We start from the raw sequence: 13770 nt of genomic DNA on the forward strand, positions 1-13770 counted from the left end.
AAGGTTTTCGATATTTCTTAGTTTTTGTGGATGATTGCACTCGCATGACCTGGATATATTTCATGAAACAAAAATCTGAAGTTTTGTCACACTTTACCCATTTCTATAACCTTATCCAAACTCAGTTTCACAAAACCATTCAGGTCCTTCGGTCAGATAATGAGGGGGAGTTCGTTAATTCTACCATGAAACAACTCTTCCAAAACAAAGGCCTTATACACCAAACCACATGTGCTCATACTCCCGAACAAAACGGTGTGGCTGAAAGGAAAAATCGATCTCTCCTCGAAATGACTCGTTCTATGCTTATAGAGTCAAAAGCCCCGAAACACTTCTGGCCAGAAGCCATTGCCACCTCAGCCTATCTCTTAAACCGATTGCCCACAAGTATTCTCAAACATAAAACTCCTCTACAAGTCTTGTCCACCTTCACAAAAATTCCTCCGCCCTTGACTCTTGAACCTCGCGTCTTCGGATGCTCCGTTTTTGTCCACATTCCTAAACATGAAAGAACTAAACTATCCCCTTGCGCTATCAAATGCGTTTTTGTAGGATATGGGGTAAATCAAAAGGGGTATAGGTGTTTCGATCCAAAGTCCAACCGGATGTTTGTTACAATGAACTGCAACTTTCTTGAAACTGAGTACTTCTTTACCCATCTTAGCGGTCAGGGGGAGAGTAATGTTAGGGATAACAATGATACGGACCCGCTAAGTTGGATCTCAATGCCACTGCCAACGCCAAGCAATCCTGATGCGGATCTATCAGAGAAAACAGTAAGCAATTCCGCTGAGCAAGTCTCTGATGTGGTAGAGTCCATCGTAGAAAGTGGCATCGCCTCAAATATTTCTCCGTTAAGGTTATCCACTGTAAGTAATCCTGTGGATACAGATAATTGTTTGGCTAACACTGTAAGTGCAGAAGAAAATTCAATTGAGGCCGAAGAAAGGGAAATTGAGGAAGTCGAGGTCGAAGGAGTTGACCCTGACACTGGGAGGTACATACTTCCACCAAGGTCAAACAGAGGAGTTCCACCCAAAAGGTATACGCCAGAGAGGATTGACAAGAAAAAGCGGTACTCTGTTGTGAACCTAGCCAAAGGCCATTTATCAGAGATGGCTCGGGCTTTCGAGAATGCACTATATGAGGAAGAAGAAATACCACAGACATGGGAAGAAGCTATGAAATACAAGCATTGGAGGGAAGCAATGAAGAAAGAGATTGATGCACTGATTCGAAACCACACATGGGAGAAATGTGCTCTACCAGAAGGGAAGCGACCAGTGGGTTGTCGATGGGTCTTCACTATCAAAAGAAGACCTGATGGCTCGATAGAAAGGTACAAGGCACGACTTGTCGCAAAAGGCTATACTCAGACATATGGAGTTGACTATTCTGAGACCTTCTCTCCAGTAGCTAAGATGAACACAATTCGGGTGTTGTTATCCATTGCTGCTAATAGGGACTGGCCATTACACCAGTTTGATGTGACGAATGCCTTCCTACATGGAGAGTTGAAGAAGGAAGAAGAAGTTTACATGGAGGCACCCCCAGGTTTTGCAACAGATTTTAAAGCAGGTGAAGGGTGCCGATTGAGGAAGACCTTGTATGGATTGAAGCAATCTCCAAGAGTATGGTTTGGGAAGTTTGCTGGGGCAATGATTAGCTATGGATATACACAGAGCAATTCAGACCATACGCTATTTTTTAAGAAGCAGGGTGATAAGATCACATGTTTAATCATATATGTTGATGACATGATTATTACAGGTGACGACCTAGAAGAGATTGAGGAATTAAAGAAAAATCTTTTTCAGGAATTTGAGATGAAGGACTTGGGGAATCTCAAGTACTTTCTTGGGATTGAAGTGCTAAGGTCAATCAAAGGAATTTTTCTGCGACAAAGGAAGTATATCTTGGACATCCTAGCAGAGACCGGCCTACTGGAATGTAAACCAGCAGACACTCCTCTGGCAGTTAATCACGGATTACAAATCAGAGAAGGAGCCAAGTTGGCTGACCGTAGTCGATATCAGCGACTAGTCGGAAAACTCATATATCTCTCGCACACTAGGCCAGATATTGCCTATGCAGTTGGGGTCGTAAGTCAGTTCATGCATAAGCCGCAGACAGATCACATGGAGGCAGCACTTAGGATTTGTCGGTATTTGAAGGGAACTCCAGGGCATGGAGTGTTGTTCGCTAAAAATGGGCATCTTGAGATTCATGGTTATACAGATGCTGACTGGGCAGGGAACCCAAACGATAGGAAGTCTACAGCAGGCTACTTTACCTTTGTTGGAGGTAATTTGGTAACATGGAGAAGTAAGAAGCAGAAGGTGGTGGCTCTTTCGAGTGCCGAAGCAGAATTTCGTGGGATTAAAAGTGGGTTGACCGAGATTTTATGGTTAAGGAGATTGATGAAAGAGATTAATCTCCCTCCAAGCAAGTGCCAGTTGTATTGTGATAACAAAGCCGCTATAAGCATCTCACAAAATCCAGTACAACATGATCGAACGAAGCATGTGGAGGTTGACAGACACTTTATCAAAGAAAACATTGAGAATGGGATTGTCGAACTCCCTTTTGTTCGCTCTGAGGATCAACTTGCCGACATCCTAACTAAAGCAGTCAACTCAAGGAGCTTTGAAGATGTGCTTTCCAAATTGAGTTTTGGAGATCCCACCACTCAATTTGAGGGGGAGTGTTGAGAAAAGGGGAAGTATCAATAAGCATTAAAGAAGAATATAGTTCCAAGAATGGAGTTCCAAGAAGCATTGAAGATGTGCATGCATTGTTCCAATAGTAGTGTAGTTCCATGAATATACATTTATTGTAGGATCTCAAAAGTCACCAACATCCCTATAAATATATGGGTGTTGAGTACCATTTCATCATTCAATCAAAATACAATAATCTTCTCCCATTGCTTTCTTCTCTAAATATGTTGTCTATACCATTTAACACAACGAAGGGAGGCAGAGTGAAACCTCTTTTTGACTATGGAGGATGACTCTGTCTCAGGAAGGACGCGCCGTCGGACGACGGATCAACTGCTGAAGGAAGCTGAGGTTTTGAGACGGCAGATAGATGAGAAGAGACAAGCGAACCAAGGGACCAGGGCGGCCGTAGAAGCAAGCAAGGCTGTGGAGGTCAACAGAGAAAGAAAGCAAGAGGAAGGGGGAAAAGGGTATCCTTCCTCCTCCCAAGAAAGACCACCATACCAGTCAGGGTATGGAGCTTACTAACGCTGCCCAGCATGCCCCTACAGGTAATAAGGAAGGCCTGTTAAATGGAGGCAATAAGGAAGGCGTACAACATCCCCAGTTCAACCATCTCGAAGGTAGTAGTATCACCCTTAACTCAGTTTCTTTGTGTAAATTGTGATTTTCGTTTCCGTTCTCACACTTAGTCCTGTGTATGGACTAAGTGTGAGAAGTTTATGAAAGATGTTGTCCGTTTTTTCCTATGTGTTTTGTTTGTGGTTTTTTCTTTTAGCATGTTTTGATTGTTAGCACTATCTCACACTTAGCCCAGTGTCTGGTCAAAGTGTGTGAAGTTTTCCTTGTTTGTTGTTGTGCCGTTGCCTGTACCTAACCCTTTTTCCACTGCATCCAGTCCCTCGAGGACGAGTTTATATGCAGTGGGGGAGGGGGGAGGGTTAGTTACAGTAAAATCATACATGTCAAGTTTTTTTCAAAAAAAATACAAAATATCAGTTAGTATTAAATAGACAATATGCATGAAATTGGATAAGTGAAAGATTTGATTACTTTGTGGAAGAGTAAGAAAAATGATTTAGTATGTTTACATGTAGAAACTTGATTGCAAAAAAACTTGATCAGTTTGAACGACGTAAGTATGATGAAAATGCTCAATTTTTTTAAAAAAATTACTGTGAAGCCCCTCTATATGTGAGTGATAAGCCAAAGTAGAACACTTTCTACTATTTTTACAAAAGAAAAAAATATTTTTACGAGAGGCTGAACTTAAATATTTAGATGAAAATTGCACAAGTAGTAAGGACTAAAGGCATTAGGACTTAACCAATTTGAGCATTTTTTCTTTCGCTCCACGAACCCGCCTCGTCAAGCAAGGCACCCCTTAGTTAGCCAGGTTGAGCCCATACACTTTTACCCTTTCTTTGATAACCAAGACCTACATCCATATACTTTTTATAAACACGTGAGGAAGAGGGGTCGGAGAGAAACGTCAAAATAAAAGGGTAGTCGGGTTGAGCGAGTTAGTCAATCAGGTTGATCAAGTCAGAAATCAAGTAAAAAAATATTATTATTGAGAAAAGTTTGAGAAAGGAGGGCAGGAAAAATTTGTAACCTGACCCAGAAGTCGGAAGTTAGAAAATAAAGCTAAAAATTCAAGGCTAGAAGTCGCCACTTGACCACGTAAGATATCTAGTGGCGAAATAAATAGTTCAAATCTTTGGGCTCTTGAGTCATGTGTTTTTCCTTTTACAGTTTATGTCTTTGAAACTTAGAACCCCTAGGACCCTACCTTGATGCACCACTTCCCTTAAGCCCCTTTACATCCGAAACAAAGACCTTAAGGAACTATCTTGTGCAATCCGATTCGAGATATTTAAATTTGTGGCAATACCGAGTGAACAGTCCTAACATCTCTGGTGAGAAATGAGTGACTGAGTGAATCCAACAGTAGTTTTTAAAATTGAGCAATCTTGACGAACTGACACCTTGATCAAGTAAAAGCGAAAAAGAAGAAACATAAGCTGCTGACAAATGGATTGATCTCGACCTCGGGCATGATTGTTGGAAATTTATTCGATCTAATGCATCTATGTGAATATGTGTTTTTAATTCGAGTCTTGTTTTCTTTTTCGTTTTCTTTTACCTTCTTGAAATGAGTAAACCATGCCTGAAATTTGCCTTATCTTTTTCTTTTCTTTTCTTTTTCTTTATACTTGGGGACAAGTATGTTTTAAGTGTGAGCAGTTTGATAAGGCTCATTTCATGCATCGGTTTAAGGGTAAAATGTACGCTACTTGATCGGTTTATCACGCAAAACAAGTGTTAAATATGCAGAAATGCCGCTTGACCAAGGCAACAAGGCCAAACTGATCAAGTGAGTACAAAAGGCGAAAAAAGGCCGGATATCGGGGGAGTTGATCAAAGGGGAGATCAAGCAGTTAGGAGGGGACCGCTGGCTTCTAGAAGAAGAACACGTGAGGAAATTAGCTGGATGTGGTGCACCGTTCTGTTATCAAGGACGACGTTCTAGAAGGGGACACGTGCCTACATATGAGACGCAAGGACGAGCTGAGTCATAAATCTTTTACAGAAAAAAAGTGTCGTCATTTTAGAAGGAAAGCACGTAGCAATCAATGAGTTGCTCACTCTCAGCGTGAGCGAATATTCCCTGCTAAGATCGTTATCCAGCTGGAGCTCGTGTTGCGCCTATAAATGGAGGATGTGCCACCACAAGGGTGGAGAGATCCATTACTTTCCGTCTTAGTTTAGCTTTGTTCAGTTCTCTAGCTTAGTCCAGCTTTCTAGATAGCTTATCTTAGCTTAGATAAAGTGTTGCTTAGTTAGAGAGGGCGATTGAAAAAGCGATGCAGAATACTTGTTATCTGTCGGCGTATTCTTAAGTTTCCCGCCGAGGATCTTCTCGGTTTATTTGCTTTCTTATTTTCCGAAGTGATAGCTTAGTTTAAATTTCACGTTGTATTGTACTAGAGAAAAATCAGTAGTTAAAAACTCTCAAGTTAAAGTGTGGTAGCAGCCAACCCCTATTCACTATTCACACACTTGATACACCTACTTCTCTGTGGGATCGACCTCGAACTTGCCGCTTTACTGTTAAAGTAGTGCAAAATTGGGAGTTTACAAATTACGTTGGTAGGAAACGAGAGAGAACGAGTTTTCATCGATCAAGTGGCAACGACATTTGCTAACTGATCCAATCGGTTTGGTTATCTTCAATATAACTTGGTCCGAATTCGCGCACCTCTCGGGGCCTTCCACTGGGTTTCCACCAGCGGTCGCTGCGACGTGTCAGAACCTTTCCAGAAGGTGGCCAGCGGGCCGCTGCGGACACTGCAGCGGTCGCTGACGAGAGTCCAGAAACCTGCGAAAATTTTCATTAAACAAAAAAATGAAAATTAAACCCAAAAGTACTAAAAAACTTAAGCAAAAATTGAAATAAATGGCTGGATTGCCTCCCAACAAGCGCTCTTTCATAGTCATTAGCTTGACTTTACCCCTTTTTACTCGTTGGGTGGTTCTTCAAATGCCACTTCCTCTTCCATCACCTTGTCCGAAAGCCGAGACAAGCCTCCTCAACCCTGGAGATTAAAGAAGCCTCCCCAGAACCAATTTGTGTCCCATTTGCCCAGCAGACAAAAGAGGATGAAGAGATTGAGGAAGAAGAAGAAGCGAAGACAAGCCAGGAGGTGGAGCCGGTGTACGAGCCAATGGAGGTGTTAGTGACGAAACAACTACTAGAAGCCATGGTCCAATTCGAGGACCCCAAATTGGCTCTGACTTGTGAAGGATGCGCTTCAAAGGGGAAGCTCGCGAAGTCCGGAAAGATGTACGATCATCCGTCCCTCCAAGAGATAGAGTCGGAGGAAGAGTTCCTAATGTATATCCGCGCCATAGGATTCAGGTGGCTGCTGGATCACTGCATGGCAGAGATGCCAAACGCTTTGGCAAATGAATTCTTCACATCATACAAGTTCAATTCTACCATGGACCCCGACGCCGACTATATCAGTTTCCGCCTCTTCAGTGAAGACATGACGATGAGCATTCGGGAGTGGACCCTGCGGATAGGATTATTCACCCCAGAGGAAGATGACGAGGGAATCTAGAATGAGATGAAGATAGGGCCCCCGAAGAAGACTGAAGGTTTTGACATGCAGGCAGTCTGGGAACTTATAACCCGGAAGCACTGAGGGAAATTTAAGATGAGTTCGTCTAAGGGATACCACATTGCCAACCCGATCCTCTGTTTTGCGCAGGTTTTTCTTGGGTACAATCTACTTGGTCAAATAGGCGTCGCACTCACAACCCCAGATCTTTACTTTACCTGGTGTATGGAGAGAGGTGTGAAGGTCCATCTGGGTATTGGCTGGCATATGCTTGCAACTCGATGACTAGCCACACGGTCCGCCATCTCTACACTTTCCACCTCCTTGGTGCTTATCTGAAAAGGACCGTGAGCATGAAGGTGGCAAAGTCAGTGCCCAGCCTTCAAGTGTGTAACGCCCCGGAGCTATTCAACGTGTCGTTCTTTTTCAACAAGGGACTCCTACACATGAAGGACGATGAGATTATGTTCTATGAAGTGGGCAAGCCTGATGTGATGACCGTGAAGAGGGAGTTGGAGGATTCTGAAGGTCCATCTAATGTTGAACGTGAGGAGTGGAGGCGCGAGATGGGAGAGGTCCGAAGTGAGATGAGCGCGATGAACAAAAATGTCGCAGGGCTCACAGGGAACATGGAAGTGCAAAATGAACAAATGGCCAAAGCCATTAATGTGATGATGAGGATGATCGCTTAAATGGAGAAGCGATTTCCCCAGGCCGAGCAGATGATGCCCCCTAGACCCAGCGGTGAGCCTAAACAACTAGGCCCAGGGACCTCCTCTGTAAACAACTAGGCCCAGGGACCCCCGACCGAGAAGAGAAAGGAAGTAGTGACCAATCCCACCACCATATCTGTTAAGAAGAATGTACCAAAGCAAGCAGTGAAGGAGAAAGAGGAACCAGCCCCATCAGTTCCTAAGAAAGCAAAGGCTGACCACCGGAAGAAAGCAGCCAAGAATTCTGGCTCCCACGGGGGCCAGACACAGAATTAAAACCCCCTGTAACAAGTAATTTTACTTTTTAGTGATTTTCTTTTCAGTTTTTCATTTAGCATGTTTATCTGTTTTCTTGCATGTTTTAGGTGTCTGTACATATTTGTGTTCTATGTCTTATCCCACTTAGCCCAATTCTTGGTCTAAGTGTTAGAAGTTTTTGCTGATATAGCATGCTTTTGTTCCCGTAATCGTGTTTTGTTATTTCTGTGATTGTTTCTTCTCCTACTTAGTCCATTGCTTGGCCTAAATGTGAGAAGTTTGTTTTGTACATATGTTTGTTGGTTGTTGTTATGTTACTTCTCCCACTTAGCCCAATTCTTGGTCTAAGTGTGAGAAGTTTGTATTTATTTTCTATCTGTAGGTTCTGTTAGTATGTGAGCACTAATTGCCCCGTTTTCCACTTTACTGAAATGCTTGGGGACAAGCAGGATTGAAGTGGGAGGGGGGAGAAGTAGTGCAGTCAGTCAAGCATGTATATATGTTGTTAGTTTGAGCCAGTAGAGTGTTTGTTTTTTTTAGGATTCTATGTTTTAGTATAAACTGGCGAAAAAAAGGCAAGATTCCCTTAGTTAGAGTGATCGAAGAGAGAATACATGTCAATTTTGAGACCTCTTTCCTTAATAAATCAAAATCAGTTTGGACGAAGTGAGAACCATAGAAAATGCCTTGTTTTGATCTTGTTGTGAAGCCTTCTAAAAATGAGTTAAAATCCTAGAGTAGAACACATTCTACTAATAGAATAGGGAAGAGAGACTGCCACTTGATGCTTAAGGGAAAATGACATAGGGGAGCGAGGACTAAAGACAATAGGAGAACCCAGTTGAGCTTAATTCTTTCGAATCTACTAGACCCGCCTCATTGTAAAGGCATCCCTTAGCTAACGTCACGACCGCACTTCCTAAGGATAGAAAGTACGGTGGGTCGCGATTAATGGGGAATTAAGAAGCGGGGAAGAAAGGGGAAACAATCAAGGGGTTCGACATATAGATCCAAAAGATGAAACTTTATTACAAATCATAGTCTGCAAACACGATAGCAACAAAGTTTGTACGAAAATAGTCCAACAGATTACGGAAACATAAGAGTCTTTAAAACTTAGAGTAGCAGAAGCAATCGAGAGTTAGCTACTACTATGTATGAAGACACAATAACAACTGGAACATTTATTGAATACTGTCTTTGTCCAAATGCTCAACATCCTCCGTCCCTCATCCACGCTCAACCTGCACATAGGGAAAACATATGCAGGGGCTGAGTACTTGATGCACTCAGTGAACTCATGCCCAAAAATATATTTTATCAACAAAGTTATGTCAAGCCATCGTTGAGTGAAACTCGGGTTTTACTTTTAAAAATACCGAGAACACTAAAATCATTTCCATAAATAAAATGGTGTCCGCGTGGACAAATATCATCGTCATCCTCCATCATGTACCATATCTGAACCATCATGTGAAACGAGAATGTGGCCACAAACTCGATCACTGGACCGGCCGACCCAAAGGACGGCTCACGATCCCCATCAGTGCACTAGCCTAAGTAGGGCTTAGACCCTAGTTAGACCCGAATTCGTTAACCATCAAAGTCTAGTAGAACATTATTCTAGTAGACAATCAGATAGGAAATTCAAAACATAAAATACGGCATGACATAACATTCAAACCACCCTTATCTCACCATAAACATATCATTGCAAATAAAAGAGTTTAAGTAATAGAGCCCACCTCAAAAGCTTAGTAGTTTCCTTAACAAACTTCTTGATCCGACTTTAACGAGCGTGCGACCCACCTTTTTGAGAAAATTAAAGTACACATCAATCTCAAGAAAGAAAACATTTAGAATACATGCACTCTAATTAAAGTCTTTTATCTCGTTTCTTGGTTTTCGTGCATTTCGATTATTCGGCGGCCGCCCAAGGCGTCGTGTGCGACGCAGGTCGGCCGCTTGCACCAATACTTCCTCCGTTGGCTCCTCGTACTTTCCACCACGATGTTGAATTCATTTCGAAAATTATATAAGCGCATAACCTAATTATCGAACGTATTTCCCTTCGAAAATATATTTATCTCGGACTTGGGATAAATCGTTCATCCTTCTAATTATTCCCAGAATTAATGAAATAATTTCCCACAATTAAATTATCATCCCAAGGATTTATCAAAAGGCCCAAACCTTAATTATTTCCCCACCTTATATCTCCAAATTAACTAAGAAGGCCCAAAAAAAAATTAAAAGAGAGGCCCAACTCATCTTTTAATTGTAGCCCAAAAAAGTGTCCAACAAGGATTTACCAAATCACTTCTCCTCAATATTGGTCATCCCTCTCTCCCTCTTCTCACTTCCAACAAAATCCCCAAATAACTCAAAATCCATACTTCCCGTCGCTCATCTCCAAAACTCCGCCAGCTGTCACGGTGTAGTCGGCGTAGTCGACGCCGCTGCTGTCTCCCAGCCGTCACCGGGTCAGCCTTCGCCAGACACCGCTGCCGCTGTCTTCTCGGCGGAAATCGCCGCTGCTGTCGCCGGGAGGACGCTGCTGCTGTCGCCGATTCATCCAGCCGCTGCACAGAGCCGTCGGGGCTGTTCGCCGCTGCTCCGTCGGTGGTCGTGCTGCCCCGAAACATCACCGTAGCCCCCGATTCGTCCCGAAACCAACCCGAAAGATAAGTTTCTTTACTCAATTATGTTTTTTCGTTTCAGTTTTCAAAACGCAGCAAGGGGTTTTCAATTCGTGATGTTCGATCAGTGTTGATTGTTTGATTACGTTTATTCGAGTTATGCGTTCAAGTTCTTGATTGGTTTATGTGATGAAATGCTAGTGGACAACACTATATGTTCATGAATTTGAGAAAGAAAGGAAGGAGTTTATACCTTCTATCAGCTTGAGGTGTGTAGTAGTGGATTGGTGATTGCCACTCTACGATCAAGGTTCTCTGATTAGCAAAGTGTTTGAAAAAAAATTGGGCACAAAGCTTTTCCACTCTCATTCTCTCTCGGTTCTCTCTCACTTTGTTCTTGCTAAAATTTGCAAATGGTGATTGTGTTAGGGAAGGGTCTTCGCAAGAAACTAATGTATTAAACTTGGGTGACTTTTGATTTTTTAGAATTGAAGATGGAAGATGGAAGGTCATGAAAGGTGGAAGGTTACTTGAAAATGGAGAGTCTCCATGGAGTGGAGAATGGCGTAGGGAAGGGAAGGAGGCTCAAAAACATCTCTCACAACTTTAATTAAATTGTTTTGGCTCATTTAGTTGCAAAGCCCAAATTTGTATAATTATGTATTTGTTGAACTTTTTCGATTGTCATGGCCCAAAGCCATTTTTATAAAAACATTTGGACTCTAATTTTATTTGAGAAGCCCAAGTGTATATACTTTACATTCTCGCATTCCTTTCTATTAATTAAAGTTCACGGAAAACTTTAATTAATTTCGTCGTCTCGTTTCCAACAAAGATTAAAATCGCTCATCGCAACAATTAATATTTGGTGTTGTTCCAAATATTAATTCCTCAACCAATCCTTGATTTAAACGCGCCAAGTACTATAAAATCCATCTCAACCATCTCATTCAATCATTCCAAGTATAGCAACATCAACATCATTACTTCAACGAGACTTTCAAACACGTCTCCTAGTATCCTCCATCATTTAAATAAAAGGGACTTCTCATTTCATACCAAGCACGTAAATACTATACTCCACTATAAAGAAAATAACGAGAAGCATAGCATGACGACAAAAAAAATTCATTTTAACTAAATCACGACATATTTTAAATTAGTACTTAAAAAGTACGGTCGTTACAACTAACCAAGTTGAGCCTATAAAAATTGTTCATTCTTTTGGCACCTCAACCTTCATTTCATGTGAACACGGAGGCGGAGTGGAGGCAACTCACCAATCGAGGTATGAAGTCAGGTTGAGAAAAAGGGGAAAGTTAAGTAGAAAGTTAGAAAATAACGGGCAGGAGATTCTGTAACCTGACCCAGTAGAATGTTAGTTAGAAAACGGGCAGAAAAAAATTGTAACCTGACCCGGTAAAAAATATATATATGTTTAGGAAATGAGCATGAAGAAAATGTATAGCCTGACCCAGAAAAAAATAAAAAAAAAAGAGAAAGAAAAGATGAGCAGGAAAAAAAAATGTTACCTGACCCAGTAGAAAGAAGTTAGGCAATAAAGCCAAAATGGCCAGGGAACTGCTCCAGATTTTGGGAAATCAGATTTGAAAATAGAGAGGTTGTTTCCATCTTTTATCCTTAAGTTCACATGTCCTTCACATATTTGCACTTATACTTTTTGAACTTAGACCCCTAGGATTCTCACCTACACATATTATAATCCCCTAGCCCCGTTAGAACCGTATAAAAGACCTTAAGGAACTTTTCCTGTGTTAGTAGAACCCAAGGCATCAGTGGTATGGCAAAAGCATAAATGAGTGAATGGTCCTAACGTTTCTGGTAAGGAATGAGTGACCGACTGAATCCAATAATTAGAGAAAATAGAGGCTATCATGACGAACTGACAAACTGATTAGATAGACGAAGGGAGGGGGAGGAATCTGAGACAGTAGACGATTGGATTGACCTTAAGCTTGTGGGGACGATTGCTAAAACTTGAACCAGTTTATACATCTGTGCTAATCTTTGCTTCTCTGTGTTTTTTATTATTTTCTCTTATGTATTTTTGTGTCTAGGCCTAGGAGTTTGTGTTTGTTCTTTTCTTTAAGTCAGTTTAATAATAACCATGCACGAAATTTTCCTTATGTCTTTATTTTGTCTTTCATGCTTGAGGGCAAGTATGATTTAAGTGTGAGCAGTTTGATAAGGCCAATTTCATACATCAGTTATGGGGTTAAATTCTATGATTTCTATGAACTAATATACGTATGTTTTAAGTTTAGATGCGTAGAGAATCTGCCAGGTCAAGAAAACAGAAGGAGAAATCTACCAGGCAGAGGAAACTGAAGGAAAATGGAGTGAAGAAGCCAGCTGCAACCTGACTCGGAAGATTGCGGAAGCAGTTGTGAGCGGAAAAGTATCTTTTTGAAGGACTTTCTAGGAGGGAAAAATCGACAAATCACAGAGAAATTACCCTAGAAGTTCGAGCCTCAGCTATAAATAGAGACATAACATGAAGAGAGGAGGAGGACTCATCACATTCACTTTTCGCTCTTAGCTCATCACTTCACACACATATTTCTCTGCGCACTTAAGCAATTATAGGGTAAATTCTGGGTGTTCGTGGTAGCCTAATCCAATTACTGTGGTGTAACACCGTCCTCGTGAAGGGCAAAGATACAATTTACTGTTTTATGTCGTTTTAAGCCCAGACTTCATTGATTTAGAAGCTCGGCGTTTATTGTTTCAGTGTTGAACCTTAAATATCGTAGTTATGGAAGTTTATGTTTTCTGTTCAGCTGATTCTGATATTTGATTGTTGGTATTTACTATTAATACGCAAATCGTCGTTGTATTGCAAGATTGGAAAATAGAATACAACGAGATGGAAAAAAGCCTACAAGACGATTTGCATCTCGTTGTATTCTATTTTCCATCTCGGTATATTCTATTTTCCAATCTTGCAATACAACGACGATTTGCGTATTAATATTTTTTTATATTTAAATTTATTTAATTTGTTAACATATTAAAAATACAAGTGCTACAAATTTAAAATAAAATAAATGATGACGTGAAAATGAAATGAAAATAAGAGGCCCTTCTCAAAAATTGATGACGCAGAAATAATAAAAAAAAATAAACGGCTCCATGAGGGCTCTTTCTTGCTAATGCTCTACAGCGTAAAGGCCTGATAAAATTAAAACTAGTCGTGTCACAGAGATATTTGTAAATAGGACGTGGCGAAATGTTATTGGTAGAATAGTTGTTCAGCTACGTGGCTTTGTGAAATGGTAATTTATTTAATTAT

The 13770-nt window shown here is 41.1% G+C and overlaps 1 long non-coding RNA gene across 1 annotated transcript; it reads right to left on the reverse strand.

Annotated features, from left to right (window-relative positions):
* Positions 1–8825: 8825 nt before the first annotated feature.
* LOC121805571 lies at positions 8826–9630 on the reverse strand. Its single transcript, XR_006051511.1, has 2 exons — positions 9564–9630; positions 8826–9062 (listed from the first exon to the last, which is right to left on the reverse strand). It is a non-coding gene; the product is annotated as an uncharacterized LOC121805571 (long non-coding RNA).
* Positions 9631–13770: the final 4140 nt, after the last annotated feature.

This window comes from Salvia splendens, chromosome 1, assembly GCF_004379255.2.
Source record: "Salvia splendens isolate huo1 chromosome 1, SspV2, whole genome shotgun sequence".
In the NCBI taxonomy this organism is placed as follows: domain Eukaryota; kingdom Viridiplantae; phylum Streptophyta; class Magnoliopsida; order Lamiales; family Lamiaceae; genus Salvia; species Salvia splendens.